Source organism: Pan troglodytes, chromosome 7, assembly GCF_028858775.2.
Source record: "Pan troglodytes isolate AG18354 chromosome 7, NHGRI_mPanTro3-v2.0_pri, whole genome shotgun sequence".
Lineage (NCBI taxonomy): Eukaryota > Metazoa > Chordata > Mammalia > Primates > Hominidae > Pan > Pan troglodytes.
Window position 1 is genome coordinate 113896202 of NC_072405.2, and position 16760 is coordinate 113912961.

The window sequence follows — 16760 nt, forward strand, 5'->3', positions numbered from 1 at the left end:
AATACAAAGAGTAAGTTTACTGGGTGAAGAAACCAGATTCTGTTAGGAAAACTTAAACTATAATTGATGAACTGCTGGAAGCTGAATGTGGACTAACTTAAAAGTTAAAACTTCTTGCGGTCCTAGCCTTAGGGAAGCCCCCACAATTTTAAGGTTTTACTTCTGGGAGTACCATCAAGCTCTGAAAGTGAAGATCAGAGAAAAGTCCCCTCATGCCTCCAGCTGGGGGAGGGGAAAGTAACCATTCTGAAATAGCCCAGGGGAGGAGTAACCATTTTGACATACTCCCAGAACTTTCTGTTCCCCACCTTCCCTCAAGAGAAACAACTTTACCAGAGCTGAATCAATATGAGAAAAGGAAAATAACTCCAGTCTTTAGATTTTCCGCCTCACCTAAGGGGGACAAGAAGCTGAGAATCACTTTCAGAGTCACAGCCCAAGAGCACAGGTTCACTAAAGACCAAAACCTATTCATAGGAGTAGGTTTCTCTTCCAAGTGGCAATTCAGAGATTTAGGCTGCTGCTCTCTTGTAAGCCATCTGGAACACATAGCTTCCAGGGTTGCTACACCAGTGGAAGAGAGATAATGGAGAACTCACACTTATTCTTAATTATGTAAGACAGAAGTGTCATAGGTCACTTTTGCTCACAGATTATTGCCTAAAACTTCTCACAAGGCACTATCCTCTATATAATGAGTTCTAGTAACACCTACAGTTAGTTTACATTTGATTCTTATTTACTGCAATGAGACAGAAATTTTAGGATGCCAAAAGATAAAGATTTCCCAAAAGAATAGTTACTGTAGCAAGGATTGCTCTGTCAACAAAATTTTTCTGGAAAGGAATTTTGAGGAAAGAGACTTTGTTTGCAAATGGGGTAGACATAGTTTTCAATGATAGAGGAAGGTGCATTCCAGAAAGCAAAGGGAGGATCTGATTTTATAGCAAACGTTCCTGCCCATGTTTTTAATCCAGTTTCTTTATGAAAATGAAGGATTCAAACTTGCTTCATTCTCATTGGTTAACACAGCTCAGTTCTGACTGGTTGATACAGCTGGGTTCTGATTGGTTGGTATAGCTGAGCCCTGATTACTTGGTTTAGGTGAGCACAAAGTTCAATAGAGGTGTGGGTTTTCTGGAAACTCAGAGTATGTGATGACCTCTAGTTAGCAAATGGCAGCTTGGCTGTATTTAAAATCTAGACCCAGTTAGCCACTTGAGTTCCACCTTGAAGGATTAACTCTTTCAGGTTCACATTTGTTCACAACTCCAATACCGTAGTTGCTTCTACTGTAACTGCTATAATGACTAGGATCAAGGTCTAATTTTTACAAGACTGAAGGTTAGGTTATAACGTGAAGAAAATTCAAATATACAAGTGTCCTCTGGAAGGAAATTTGCTATTTGTAGTGTTTTAAATAACAGCTATTAGGTTGGTGCAAAAGTAAATTACTTTCAATGCCAAAACTGCAATTACCTTGCACCAACCTAATATTAAGTTTTGTCAGTGAGATAACAGGGAGATTTTTGCCTTCTCTTAGGTGGTAATGAAAGACTAATGAAGATAAAGAACGTGATAACACTGGCCGTGTGTGAATGTATACACATATTCTGAGAAGCCTTTAGTTGATCACTAGGGATGCCAAAGCACAATAATAAATAAGATTACAAGTAAACAAAATTGTTTTAGAAAGCAGGAGCAGAGATACCAGAAGAATTACAATCTTCTGTTCTTGGGTGGAAGCTGTATACTTTGGTTTGTCATTTGCTTGATCCAGGAGTCATTAGCTGTTTTTTTCCAAAGATCATCTGCTTCTGGAAGCTTCGTAAGACTCCTGTTTAAGGACTCCCAGTGGAGAAGATTTTCAAGCCCAGGGAAAATGGTGTGTATCTTTTTAGTTGTGAAACATGAATTCAAGGGTCAACGTTTTGGAGCTTTTAACGGAAGTGCTAATTATTAGCATGACTTACCACACTCTTTTCATTAAGTGTCCAGGACAGTTTTTCTCCCTTGTCTCCTCCAGAGTACTAAATGTGCAGATCTCAGGTCATAGAGAGTTGCTTAGAAGGATGTTTTGGAAAGACTGCTTTTACCTGTTGATGACAAGACTGAGTGTATCACATGATTTCTTTGCTGTGTCTACTCATGTTAGCTTGCAATAGCAGAATATAGGATCAAAGGTGAAATTTAAAAATATGTGGGGCAGTCCATTATTCATTCACAAGGAGAGAGCAGATGGGTCCCCAAAAATGTTTATCTTTTTGTTTTGAAGGCTAATGCTGATAGAAATCGAAGAGTCCTTGAGGATATTTAATTTTAATTTTTAAAGTTCACTTGTTCTACTTTTTCTGAAGATTAAGAATGATATAGACAAAAGATTGTTTTTGTAAGCTGTGTGCTTCTTATGGTGCTTGACTGGTCAAAGAAGTTGATATGGAGGCAGTCACAGTGGTGCCTGTGGGGACAGAGGAGGGAATGAGTGAAGAGGAGCAAGACTCTGGCACTACCACGGGCTGCGGGCTGCCTAGTGTAGAGAAAATGCTGGCCACCAACCCGGGCAAGACCCCAATCAGCCTTCTGCAGAAGTATGGTACCAGAATAGGGAAGAACACCTGTCTACTACCTTCTCAAAGCCGAGGGCCCACCAGCCTAATTTCACCTTCTGGGTCACTGTTGGCAACACCAGCTGCACTGCTCAGGGCCCCAGGAAGAAGGTAGTCAAGCACAAGGCAGCTGAGGTGGCCCTCAGACACCTCAAAGTGGAGAGCATGTTGGAGCCGGCCCCGGAGGACAGCAGTTCTTTTTCTCCCCTAGACTCTTCACTGCCTGAGGACTTTCCAGTTTTTACTGCTTCAGCAGCTGCTACCCCAGTTTCATCTGTTTTCCTAACCAGGAGCACCCCCATGGAAAAGCAGCCCCCGCTCCTCCCTTCAGCAGTCGGAGTGCATCCCTGTTGGTGCTCTTCAGAAACTGGTGGTGCAGAAAGGCTGGTGGTTGCCAGAGCACACAGTGACCTAGGAGTCCAGGCCAGATCAACACGAAGAATTGACCTGACGAGTGGAGCGTTTCATTGAGATTGGCAGTGGCACTTCCAAAAAATCAACAAGTTGTAATGCAGTGACCAAAATGCTGCTTAGAGTGCACACGGTGTCTGTGGATGCCTGGGATGGCAATGAGGCAGAGCCTGATGATGACTACTTCTCCATTGATGTGGGCTCCCGCCTGGATGGTCTTCAGAACCGGGGCCCAGGCTGCACCTGAGATTTTCTACCAAATTCATGGGAGAGAAGATCCTGTCCTTCTGCAATTGCTCCCTGGGCTCCATAGGTGCCCTGGGCCCTGCCTGCTGCCGTGTCCTCAGTGAGCTCTCTGAAAAGCAGGTCTTCCACGTCAGTTACCTGGATGTTGAGGAGCTGAGCCTGAGTAGACTCTGCCAGTGTCTGGTGGAACTGTCCTTCCAGCTGGCCACTGCATATCATGGCTCTGCAACCACCAGGGAGGCAGCCCATGGTGAGGCTGCTTGCCGTGCCCTGCAGTACCACAAGATCATGGCGGGCAGCAAGTGAAGCGCTAGCTGGACTCATGGATGTGCACCCTTTGGTTCCTGCTATTCCTGCCTCTGTGCTCACGTATCTGCTCAGCTCTGGTACCTTCTATAGGTGCCATCTCTACCTCTGACACAGACTGTCTGCCTCGAGGCTGAGAAGGCACAGGGCAAGGAGCCAAGGACCTCAGGGCCTCAGCCAGCCCAGAATCTGTCCTCATTTTATTGGTAATGATGAGTGGGAATGAAATCAGCGGGCTGTATACTAGGGCCCGGAATAAACATGCTGCTTCGTGGATAAAAACAAAAACAAAAACAAAAAAACAAAGCTGATACGGAGTTGTGAAATGGTAAAGGCAGTTCCTGGACATAGATGTGTTTCCAGGTCTAACATAGATAATCTTTAATCTGAATAATGTAAAATTGCCAGAATCTTTCTCATACCTTAGAATCATATTAAATGCTGTGTGGCTCAAGGCAGGGATAAGTAAATAAACTTTTAAAATGACAAATGATAGGTTGCTCAGAAAAGGATATTTAGAAAAATTGATAAAAGCAGCAAAGTACTTATTGCTAAGTAATATAAAACTTAAGTAAAACTTATAAGTAATATAAAAAATGAAAAGTGCACAGATTGAAAGTATAGAAAGTAGCACTGAGATCAAGAAGCAGAACATTAACAGCCATGCAGGATTTCCTCATGCTCCCTTTCAGGGAGAACTATTTCCCATCTCCAAGGGTAACTTTTATCCTTTTGCCTAGCACCACTATTTTCTGTCCAGCACCATTATTTTGGCCTATTTTTATTTAGAGTTTACAGAAAGAATCATGCAATGTATTCTATTGGTTCTGTATTGTTTTGCTCAATATAATGTCTGTGAGATTCAGCTATATAATTGCATGCAGTTGTATTTCATTCATTCTCAGTGCTGTCTGTACTTCAGTATCTGAATATACCACATTTTATTGATCAGTTTTACTATTGATATGCGTTTGAGTTTGTTTCTAATTTTTGCCTATTATGAATAGTGCTGCTGTATACATTCTGATGTCATTATTTTTTTTCCTATGACTTTGGAGGAGAATTTTGGAGTTATTTGTGAAAGTAAAGTACTTCAGCTACTTCAAAATACTTTAAAATATTAAAGCTAGTTGCTCTCTAATTTCCCTAATTTCCCATTTAGTTATTTGGTAATACTATAAATGCTGTTTTTTTTTTTTTTTTTTTTTTTTTTTTTAAGACAGAGTCTCGCTCTGTCACCCAGGCTGGAGTGCAGTGGCGTGATCTTGGCTCACTGCAACTTCTGCCTCCCGGGTTCAATCAATTATCCTGCCTCAGCCTCCCGAGTAGCTGGGATTACAGGCACACGCCGCCACCCCTGGCTGATTTTTTTGTATTTTTAGTAGAGATGGGGTTTCACCGTGTTTCCCAGGCTGGTTTCAAACTTCTGAGCTCAGGCAATCTGCCCGCTCGGTCTCCCAAAGTGCTAGGATTACAGGCGTGAGCCACTGCATCTAGCCTAGATGCTGTTTTTTGAGCATGCCTTACCATTTGATGTTTTGGTGCCTTTGCATCTGGCCTAGAAAGGGAGAAAAGGAGTGATATGATATGATTTGTTCTAAAATACAATTTTGAAATTTCACTTGTTATTTCTACTTTTTCTGAAGATTGAGAAAGATACAGAGAATGATATTGAGAATGATATAGACCTGGGGTGTCCAATCTTTTGGCTTCCCTGGGCTACATTGGAAGAAGAATTAATTGTCTTCGGCCACACATAAAATACAGTAACACTAATGATAGCTGATGAGCTAAAAAAAGTTTCCAAAAATCTTATAATACTTTAAGAAAGTTTACAAATTTTTCTTGGGCTGTATTCAAGGCTGTCCTGGGCCTCATGTGGCCCATGGGTCCCAGGTTAGACAAGCTTCATATAGACAGAAGATGTTTTTGTGTAAGCTATGTGCCTCTTATGGTGGTGATCTCTTCTAAAATACAAATCAGATCATATCACTGTGCATCATATAGTAGTAGGAAGTTTACAGTTAACGACATCATTTGAGATTAAGTGCAATTAAATTTACACAAATTGTAAAAAATGTAAATATTGTTATCAGAGTTTTTTCTTTTTATGTTTTGTGTGAAAAACACATGTTCTTATACCCAGGCAACAGTGGATAAAAGTGTTTTTACTCTCCAATGTCTTTTTCAAAGAAGTACTTTTTTTGGTCAAGCAGAAAGCAGTTACAGGTGGAATATTTACAATGAACTCAAATTATTCTTCTATTTATCACCATATTTTTATTTCAGAATTGAGTTGATACTTTTCTTCAAGAAGCAAATTTCAGAGAAGAAATGAAACACCTTTGCCCTTTGGTGTCAGAAGAGTCTATCATCTATCTATCTATCTATCTATCTATCTATCTATCTATCTATCATCTGTAGTCTTATAAATATAGTCATTCTCTAGTGTCAATAACAAGCTACAAGTGTAATTTTTACATATTTTTAATGTCAGTCTCTAATATCAATATTATTTTGTTTTGTGAACAGAATAATAATGTCAGCTCTGAAGATTCTGTATCTAGCGACTACATAAATTTTTCTGGAGCAGGCCAGGCACAGTTGCTCATGCCTGTAATCCTAGCACTTTGGGAGGCCCAGGCAGGCGAATCATTAGGTCAGGAGTTCGAGACTAGCCTGGCTAACATGGTGAAACCCTGTGTCTACTAAAAATACACAAAATTAGCTGGGCATAATGGCACGTACCTGTAATCCAGCTACTCAGGGGGCTGAGGCAGGAGAATTGCTTGAATCTGGGAGGCAGAGATTGCAGTGAGCTGAGATTACACCACTGCACCCTAGCCTGGGTGACAGACTGTGAGATTCTGTCTCAAAAAAAAAAAAATTTTTTTTTTCTGGAGGAAAAGACTCTCTTAATTTAATTGCCTTTTCAATACAGTTTTAGTTATGGTGGCATTATAAAACAGAGAAACAAAGCCATTTGTATTAAGGAGGTGTGTTACAATAGAAATAAAGGGTATTCAGTTAGGAAAAGAGGAAGTCAAATTGTCTCTGTTTGCAGATGACATGATTATATATTTAGAAAACCCCATCGTGTCAGCCCCAAATCTCCTTAAGCTGATAAGCAAATTTAGCAAAGTCTCAGGATACAAAATCAATGTGCAAAAATCACAAGCATTCCTATACACCAATAATAGACAAACAGCCAAATCATGAGTGATCTCCCATTCACAATTACTACAAATAGAATAAAATACCTAGGAATCTAACTTACAAGTGATGTGAGGGACCTCTTCAAGGAGAACTACAAACCACTGCTCAACGAAATAAAAGAGGACACAAACAAATGGAAGAATATTCCATGCTCATGGATAGGAAGAGTCAATATTGTGAAAATGGCCATACTGCCCAAGGTAATTTATAGATTCAATGGTATCCCCATCAAGCTACCACTGACTTTCTTCACAGAATTGGAAAAAAACTACTTTAAAGTTCATATGGAACCAAAAAAGAGCCCGCATAGCCAAGACAGTCCTAAGCAAAGAGAGCAAAGCTGGAGGCATCACACTACCTGACTTCAAAGTATACTACAAGGCTACAGTAACCAAAACAGCATGGTACTGGTACCAAAACAGATATGTAGACCAATGGAACCAAAGAGAGGCCTCAGAAATAACACCATACATCTACAACCATCTGATCTTTGACAAAGCTGACAAAAACAATGGGGAAAGGATTCCCTATTTAATCAATGGTGCTGGGAAAACTGGCTAGCCATATGTAGAAAGCTGAAACTGGATCCTTTCCTTACACAGTATAAAAAATTAATTCAAGATGGATTAAAGACTTCAATGTAAGACCTAATACCATAAAAACCCTAGAAGAAAACCTAGGCAATACCATTCAGGACATAGGCATGGTCAAAGACTTCATGACTAAAACACCGAAAGCAATGGCAACAAAAGCCAAAATAGACAAATGGGATCTAATTATACTAAAGAGCTTCTGCACAGCAAAAGAAACTATCATCAGAGTGAACAGGCAGTACAGAATGGGAGAAAACCTTTGCAATCTACCCATCTGACAAAGGGCTAATATCCAGAATCTACAGAGAACTTAAACAGATTTACAAGAAAAAAAACAACAACCACATCAAAAAGTGGATGAAGGATATGAACAGACACTTCTCAAAAGTGTCTGTTCTTTTGTTGGCCAGAAGTCTTCTGTTGGCCAGAAGACATTTATCTGGCCAACAAACATGAAAAAAAGCTCATCATCACTGGTCATTAGGGAAAAGCAAATCAAAACCACAGTGAAATACCATCTCATGCCAGTTAGAATGGCAATCATTAAAAAGTCAGGAAACAACAGATGCTGGAGAGGATGTGGAGAAATAGGAACACTTTTACACCGTCGGTGGGAGTGTAAATTCGTTCAACCATTGTGGAAGACAGTGTGACAATTTCTCAAGCATCTAGAACTAGAAATACCATTTGACCCAGCAATCCTATTACTGGGTATAAGCCCAAAGGATTATAAATCATGCTATTATAAAGACACATGCACATGTATGTTTATTGTGGCACTATTCACAATAGCAAAGACTTGGAACCACCCAAATGTCCATCACTGATAGACTGGATTAAGAAAATGTGGCACATATACACCATGGAATACTATGCAGCCATAAAAAAGGATGAGTTCATGTCCTTTGCAGGGACATGGATGCAGCTGGAAACCATCATTCTAAGCAAACTATCACAGGGACAGAAAACCAAACATCGCATGTTTTCACTCATAGGTGGGAGTTGAACAATGAGAACACATGGACACAGGGTGGGGAACATCACATACCAGGGCCTGTCTGGGCATGGGAGCCTGGGGGAGGGATAGAATTAGGAGAAATACCTAAAGTAAATGACAAGTTGATGGGTGCAACAAACCAACATGGCACATGTATATCTGTGTAACAAACCTGCAAGTTGTGCATATGTACCCTAGAACTTAAAGTATAATGAAAAAATGTGTATTAGAGATTCTTTCATAGTTCATAAGTGTGATTGGGTGTTTAACGCTCATTTGAGATGTTCCTCCCTCAAACCTTGGTATGATGTTTGCACATTACACATCTGATGTTAAAAAAAGAAATGTGTGAAAGATAAAGGATTAACATTGATAAAGAACTTCATGTGACTTCTGGCATCAAGTCTTTTTTACTCAGTAGTTCAGAAATGGTTTTGAGATATGCTGTGAGTCTAAAAAGAATTAATCAAATATCTGACCTATTCAAGATAGGTTTGTAATCTTTCTCAACATTGTCTTACTGATTTCTATAACTTGTGATGTTACAATCTTAATTGGATATTAGATAATATGGGAAATAATTCTTAGTATTCTACCTCACGCTGACTTTCCAGCTTCTTCTATTGTATTTTCCTCCCTGTTTTCCCCCCATGCATACCTTATTCCAAATGAGAATACTTTCAACTTCCTGAATTTTCCATTTGCTTTCATACTTTGCATGTGAAAAAATGTAAGCCTGAAATTTATTCTTCATTTTATGCCTATCACAATTTTGCATGTCTTTCATGGCCCAAATGCTTAAAAAACTAAAAAATATTTTTCTTCTTTTGAAGTTTTATCAACACCATTCACAACTAATGCCTCTTTTCCTTATGCTCCAGTAACATTTTTCTTATATATTAATACTTATTTAGTACATATTTCAGTTGACTTGTTAGAAGAAAAACTTTAGACAAATTAAATTTAACAGAGTTTAATTGAGGAAAGAATGATTCCTGAATCAGGAATCCCCTGAACCAGAATAGGTTCAGAGAGACTTTGGCACTGCCACATGGTCAGAGAGGATTTATGGACAGAAAAAGGAAAATGATGTACAGAAAATGAAAATGAGGTACAGGAATAGCTGGATGTGTTGCAGTTCAGCATTTGCTACAGTTGAACAGTTGGTCACCTGTTATTGCCTGAAACTCAGTGATTGGTACAAGAGTAAGTTGCAGTCTGTTTATACATCTAGTTAGATTACAATTCACTATGTACAGAGAAACCTTTAGGCCAAACTTATAATGAGGGCAGTTTTAGGCTAAGCCTAATTTAACAATTCCCTTCATTTGGTCAACCTGAGAGGTTGACCAAAACTTTATGCGTTGACATCATTCTTTTGCCATGATAAATGTATTTACTTGGTCTCAAATCTCACTAGAAAATAGCAGAACAGTGGGTTTTGTAAGTCCTTGTAAACAGAACTTTAACTTACTTTTTTGTAAAAGGTAGCCTAGAGGAGACTTCCTTATTATGCTGGAATGTCCCGTTTTCAAGAGAGAAAAACATTTCTAGTCTTTTTTGGGGGGCTATCTGCTTCTTTAAAGTTTCAATTTGATTATGTCGCATTTAGCATGAGTGACTCCATCTTGATTTGATCTGGTCTGGTCTGTTAAGGCCTAGTGTATGAGCTCAGTCCAAAACAATGACCTCCCATAATTTTGTTTAACTCATCCTTTTGGTCAGGTTTTTACGTAGGTGAGAGTGTGAGCAAAGCTTAGGGCATTAGCACTACTCTTAGTTACCATCATTTAGGGTTTCCAGTCACAGTGTGTCGTTCATAGGTTATGGTGTTCTCATAATCATGCATTTCTTTGAGTTTTTGCTGTTCCAGTTGAAGAGAAACCATTTGACATTCTATAGATGACTGTATGCAAACATTTAAAACTTTTGAGAGAATACAGTGCACCAGGGAGATGACTATTATGACTGTCAGGAGGATAATACCAAGAGTTTGGAGTATGCCTTAGCTGGGATCCTCATGAACCAAATCAGCTAAAATCAAAGACCAAAGAATAAGCTAGATAAAGCATCTGTTTGTTTCAACCAAGCAACCTATTTGTTAATCCCCTACAACAGAATCTCTATAATACATAATGTATGTGTCATGTGCAACAAGAAGTGTCAGTAACTTCACAGATACTTCTCTGTTCAGCAGTAAGTTATAATTTTATTGGATGTAGCATAACTTCAGCAAGAGAATTTAAAGAAGCTTTTTGTGCACCCATAGTCTTTGCAGTAGAATCTGCTGTAGAACCTGTTATAAGGAATAAATTTTTAATCATTGCCTCATTTACTCCAAACTGTGTAGAAAGAGACCGCCCATCTGGAATAATGAAGGCCTTCTGGCAGTTTTCTCTTGAACTGATGACGTAGGTTAAGAGGAGTGGACCACTGTTCTGTCTCTGACAGATTATGAAGCAACAAAGATATTAAAATTTCTTGAAAACGTTGTTTTTCATCTTTCATGTATCAAAGCATAGGTTGTCCATAAATAAGGTTGGCTGCAAAATCCCCCACAAATAAAAGTATACTTCATGAGTGCACACAAACCCCTTTTCCAGTGGTATTGCTCATAGAGGTATAGGCAAGGAAAAAATTGAGAAGTAAGAGTTTCATGATAGCAGAGAAGTCTTGATCTGTGTTCTTGGGAAAGCTGTCTGAATCTGGGATGTCATCTGCTTCTAGGGAGAAACTTCTGTGGTTAGCTTTACCTTAAGGTCTCCAATGGGTGTAGAGTTCCAAGAGTCTGTAGGGGATCTTCTGAGTTGTGAGATTACAAGCTTAAGGTTCACAGTCCCACAGTTTTGTTGCAGTGTGGGTGGCAGGGGCAGTCTTTCCTTGATGTTTCCAGAAGACCAAATCTCTGAGTTTTAGATCACCTGGGTTTGATTGTCCTCTGTTGGGGGACCATGACAAACTTTCTTTAACCTGGTGAAAATACACTTTGGCATAATACATTAAAGCCTGGTAGAATTTAGTCATATTAGAGTTTAGGAGTGGAAGATACATGAGGTTCTATTATTAGGAGCATAGGCCTTCCAGTGACTATTTCATAAGGGATCAACTTATATTTTCCTCTGGAACTAGATCTGATTGTTATCAATCTGCAATATCTTTGACCAAGGCAACCTAGTTGATTCAATTAGTTTTGCTTAATGTTACTGTATTTGTAATACCTTATTTATTTTACTTGTCCAGTGAAACAAGTACCTTTATCACTAGAGATTTTTCCAGGAATGTCCCATGAGGGAAATACATTTTCTGATAACCTTTTAGCTACTGTTATAGGATTAACCTTCTTGTATGAGAAAGCTTCTGTATAACCAGAATATATGCATTGAAAACAACAATGGAATGAAATCTTTCTATGTTCAAATGGCCAATCAGGTAGCAGAAATATACCTGAAGTATATTTGTCACAAGTCATTTTTGTAATTTAGAAGAGTCACCACACCAGTTTGTAAGTGTGTGTGTGTGTGTGTGTGTGAGTGTGTGCATGCATGTGTGTATTCTATTTGAATCATTTTATCTCCTCCATGGTGAGTCATGGAGTATAGACGATTTATTTATTTATTTATTTATTTAGAGATGGAGTCTTGCTCTGTCACCTAGGCTGGAGTGTGGTGGCACAGTTGTAGCTCAGTGTAGCCTTGAACTCCCGGGCTCAAGCAATTCTCCCACCTAAGCCTCCTGAGAAGCTGGGATTATGGGTAGAAGCCACAATGCCCAGCTAGAGCTTTTAATAATGGAGGTTTAAGGACTTAGGAATTACAGGTGACTGTCCAGCCTCTCTCTGTGAGTCTACATTTAACATTGGATTTATATTCTCTTAAATACCAATTTTGTTTCTCCAAATTAAGTGTGTAGCATTGTTTTCTAGATGGATTATCATAGTTTATTAGTCTGTTTTCACGCTGCCGATAAAGATATACCCAAGACTGGGTAATTTATAAAGGAAAGAGGTTTAATGGACTCATAGTTTGATGTGGCTGGGGAGGCCTCACAATCATGGTGGGAGGCAAAAGGCACATCTTACATGGTGGCAGGCAAAGAGAGAATGAGAGCCATGCAAAAGTGTTTCCCCTTATAAAACCATCAGGTCTCGTGAGACTTATTCATTACCAAGAGAACTGTATAGGGAAAACTGCCCCCATGATTCAGTTGTCTCACCCTGGGTTCTTCCCAAAACATGTGGGAATTATGGGAGCTACAATTCAAGATGAGATTTGGGTGGGGACATAGCTGTACCATATCACTTCATCCCTGGCCACTTTCAAATCTCATGTCCTCATATGTCAAAACCAATTATGCCTTCCCAACAGTCCCTCAAAGTCTTAACTCATTTCACCATTAACTCAGAAGTCCACAGTCCAAAATCTCATTTGAGACAAGGCAAGTCCCTTCCACCTATGAGCCTGTAAAATCAAAAGTAAGTTAGTTGCTTCCTAGATACAATGGGAGTATAGGCATTGGATAAATACAACCATTCCCAATGGGAGAAATTGGCCAAAACAAAGGGGCTACAGGCCCCATGCAAGTCTGAAATCCAGTGGGACAGTCAAATCTTAAAGCTCCAAAATGATTTCTGTTGACTCCATGTGGCTCACATCCAGGTCACACTGATGCAAGAGGTAGGTTCTCATAGTCTTGGACAACTCTGCCCTGTGGCTTTGCAGGGTACAGACCCCCTTCCGGCTGCTTTCATGGGCTGGCACTGAGTGCCTGTGGCTTTTCCAGGTGCACAGTGCAAGCTGTCAGTGGATCTACCATTCTGGGGTCTGGAGGATGGTGGCCCTCTTCTCACAGCTCCACTAGGCAGTGCCCCAGTGTGGACTCTGTGTGGGAGCTCCAACCCCACATTTCCCTTCTGCACTGCCATAGTAGAGGTTCTTTATGAGGGCCCTGCCCCTGCAGCAAACTTCTGCCTGGACATCTAGGTGTCTCCATACATCCTCTGAAATCTAGACAAAGGTTCCCAAACCTCAATTCTTGACTTCTGTACACCCTCAGGCTCAACACCAGGTGGAAGCTGCCAAGGCTTTGGGCTTGCACCCTCTGCAGCCATAGCCCAAGCTGTACCTTGGCCCTTTTTAAACATGGCTAGAGCAGCTGGGATGCAGGGCACAAAGACCCTAGGCTGCACGCAGCAGGGGGACCCTGGGCTGAGCCCACAAAACCATTTTTTTCCTCCTAGACCTCTAGACCTGTGATGGAAGGGGCTGCTGCAAAAGTCTCTGACATGCTCTGGAGATATTTTCCCCATTGTCTTGGCAATTAACATTTGGCTCCTTGTTACTTAAGCAAATTTCTGCATCTGGCTTGAATTTCTTCATAGAAAATGGGTTTTTCTTTTCAGTCACATTGTCAGGCTGCAAATTTTCTGAACTTTTATGCTGTTTCCCTTTTAAAACTGAATGCTTTTAACAGCACCCAAGTCACCTCTTGAATACTTTGCTGCTTAGAAATTTCTTCTGCCAGGTACCCTAAATCATCACTCTCAGGTTCAAAGTTCCACAAATCTCTAGGGCAGGGACAAAATGTTGCCAGTCTCTTTGCTAAAAAATAACAAGAGTCAGCTTTGCTCCACTTCCCAACAAGTTACTTATCTCCATCTGAGACTACCTCAGCCTGGATTTCATTGTCTATATCATTATCAGCATTTTGGTCAAAGCCATTCAAGAAGTCTCTAGGAAGTTCCAAACTTTCCCACATTTTGCTGTCTTCTTCTGAGCCGTCCAGACTGTCCAAATCTCTGGACTGTTACCCAGTTCCAAAGTTGCTTCCACATTTTCAGGTACCTTTACAGTAGCACCCCACTCTAATGGTACCTGCTTACTGTATTAGTCCATTTTCATGCTGTTGATAATGACATACTTGAGACTGGGTAATTTATGAAGGAAAGAGGTTTAATGGACTCATGGTTCCACGTGGCTGGGGATGCCTCACAATCATGGTGGGAGATGAAAGGCACGTCTTACATGGTGGCAGGCAAAGAGAAAATGAGAGCCATGTGAAAGTGTTTCCCCTTATAAAACCATCAGATCTTGTGAGACTTATTCACTACCATGGGAACAATATGGGGGAAACCGCCCTCATGATTCAGTTATCTCCCACCGAGTGCCTCCCAAATCGTGGGAATTATGGGAGCTACATTTCAAGATAAGATTTGGGTGTGGACACAGCCAAACCATATCACATTGGTAATTTGACTTGCATCATGGAGTTCATTCGAATAGCACATCTTAATAATTTCAGTGCTGGCTGATTTATTATGAAAACCTGGCAAAGTATTTTCTTGGTATTCAATTAATTATTGTCCTCCTTGGATTAGCAGTTTTATAAATCAGTTAGTCTTTTCATTGGAGTACTAGGAATCCTTACTTAGTCCAAATGATATGATCCTAAAGTCATCAGAAACCTGTATTCAAAGGTGCTTCTTATGGTCCTTTCTACCCTTTCCATGAACTTCCATGAAGACACAACACTTTAGGATTTTATTTGCTTGTAAAGAGCTGTTTTAAAATGCATCAGAATTAAGCAGTTAACTGTGGATAAGAATTAATAAGATCATGGTCAAAGACACAAGTGAGAAGAAAATTTGGTTATTTCTGTGGCCTATAATAACTTAACATAATAACTATAGTTATGACTGATTTCCTACCAAGATATAACAGAATTTTAGGAATCACATACAATTTTGGAACATATATTAATAACGTATTCATGAAAATATAACTCAAAGAGGGTAAAACATTTCTTATTTGACAATGCTTCCCATATGCTTTAACATACCAAATAAGCCTGTTCATCTCTCTTTTGAATGTTTCAGGGTCCCTCTGTAGCATTCCAAAGTAGTTTGAGGTCACAAAAAGACAACTTTTAATTTAAAGTTTGATTTTGGGAAACATATCAAATATGTCAAAGGTTTAAAACAATTAAAACAGGATCACTAGTCACTGTAAATAATATTTATTTAGCCAAAGGGATAAATAAAAGGTTTTAAAAAGCAAAAATCTGTTTTCAGTTTTCCAAACAATCTGGAGACCTAATGAAAACAATATGGGACAGTATCTGTGTCTGCTTCTGTCTTCTATTGTTTTTTTTTTCTTCACAGTTTACTCAAATGTTGAACAGAAATTTATCTACTATCTCTTATTAATATTATATGAAAATCTTGTTCAAAGTAAAATACCAAATGTTATTTATGTATTAATACATTATGAATTATATTAAGCCATTCTTGCATTGCTATAAATAAATGCCATTGATTAGGTAATTTATAAACAAAATAGTTTTAATTGGCTCACAGTTCTGCAGGCTTTAAAGTAAACATGGTGCCGGCATCTGCTTGGGCTTTTAGGGAGGCCCCAGGAAGCTTACAGTCACAGTGGAAGGTGAAGGGGGAACAGACCATTGTAGGAGCATGGCTAGAACAGGAAGAAGAGAGGGTGGTGGGGAGAGGTGCCACACACTTTTAAAGATAACCAGAGTTAGTGAGAACTCACTCACTATAGTGAAGATAGCACCAAGCCATGAGGGATCTAGCCCCATGACCCAAACACTTTATACTAGGCCTCACCTCCAGCACTGGGGATTACAATTCTACATGAGATTTGGGTAAGGAAAAATCTCCAAACTATATCATTCCATCCCTTGTCCCTCCCAAATCTCATTTCCTTCTCACATAGCTAAATACAATCATGCCTTCACAACAGTCCCCCAACATTGTAACTTGTTCTATTGTTTAAAGTCCAAAGTCCAAAGTTTCATCTGAGACAAGGCCAGTCTCTTTTACCTGTGAGCCTGTAAAATCAAACAAGTTATCTACTCCCACAGTACAAGTGGGGTATAGGAATTGGGTAAACATTTTTATCCCAAAAGGTAGAAATTGGCAAAAAGAAAGGGGCTACAGGTCTCATGTAAGTTTGAAACCCAGCAGGGCAGTCATTAACTCTTAAAGCTCCAAGAAATCTCCTTTGACTCTGTGTCCTGCGTGCAGGACACACTGGTGCATGAGATGGGCTCCTATGGCCTTGGGCAGCTCCACCCCTGTGGCTTGCAGGGTACTGCCCCTGTAGCTGCTCTCCTAAGTTATTGAGTGCCTGCAGCTTTTCCACATGCAGGATTCAAGCTCCCACTGGATCTACCATTCTGGATTTTGGAAGATGGTGGTCCCTTTCTCACAACTCTACTAGGCAGTGCCCCAGGGGGGACTCTCTGTGGAAGCTCCAACCCCACATTTCTCCTCTGCACTCTCCTAGTAGAGATTCTCTGTGAGGGCTCCACTCTTAGGAGGCTTCCGCGTGGACACTGTGCTTTTTCATACATCCTCTCAAATCTAGG

The 16760-nt window shown here is 39.9% G+C and overlaps 1 protein-coding gene, 1 non-coding gene and 1 pseudogene across 42 annotated transcripts in view; all 3 read left to right on the forward strand.

Moving 5' to 3' along the window:
* Positions 1-16760, forward strand: part of RIMS2 (regulating synaptic membrane exocytosis 2) — a 729498-nt gene that overhangs the window by 139932 nt on the left and 572806 nt on the right. The window lies entirely within an intron of this gene.
* LOC134810690 (RISC-loading complex subunit TARBP2-like) lies at positions 2371-3697 on the forward strand (annotated as a pseudogene).
* Positions 8608-8707, forward strand: LOC112204318 (small nucleolar RNA U13). Its single transcript, XR_002937885.1, has one exon. It is a non-coding gene; the product is annotated as a small nucleolar RNA U13 (small nucleolar RNA).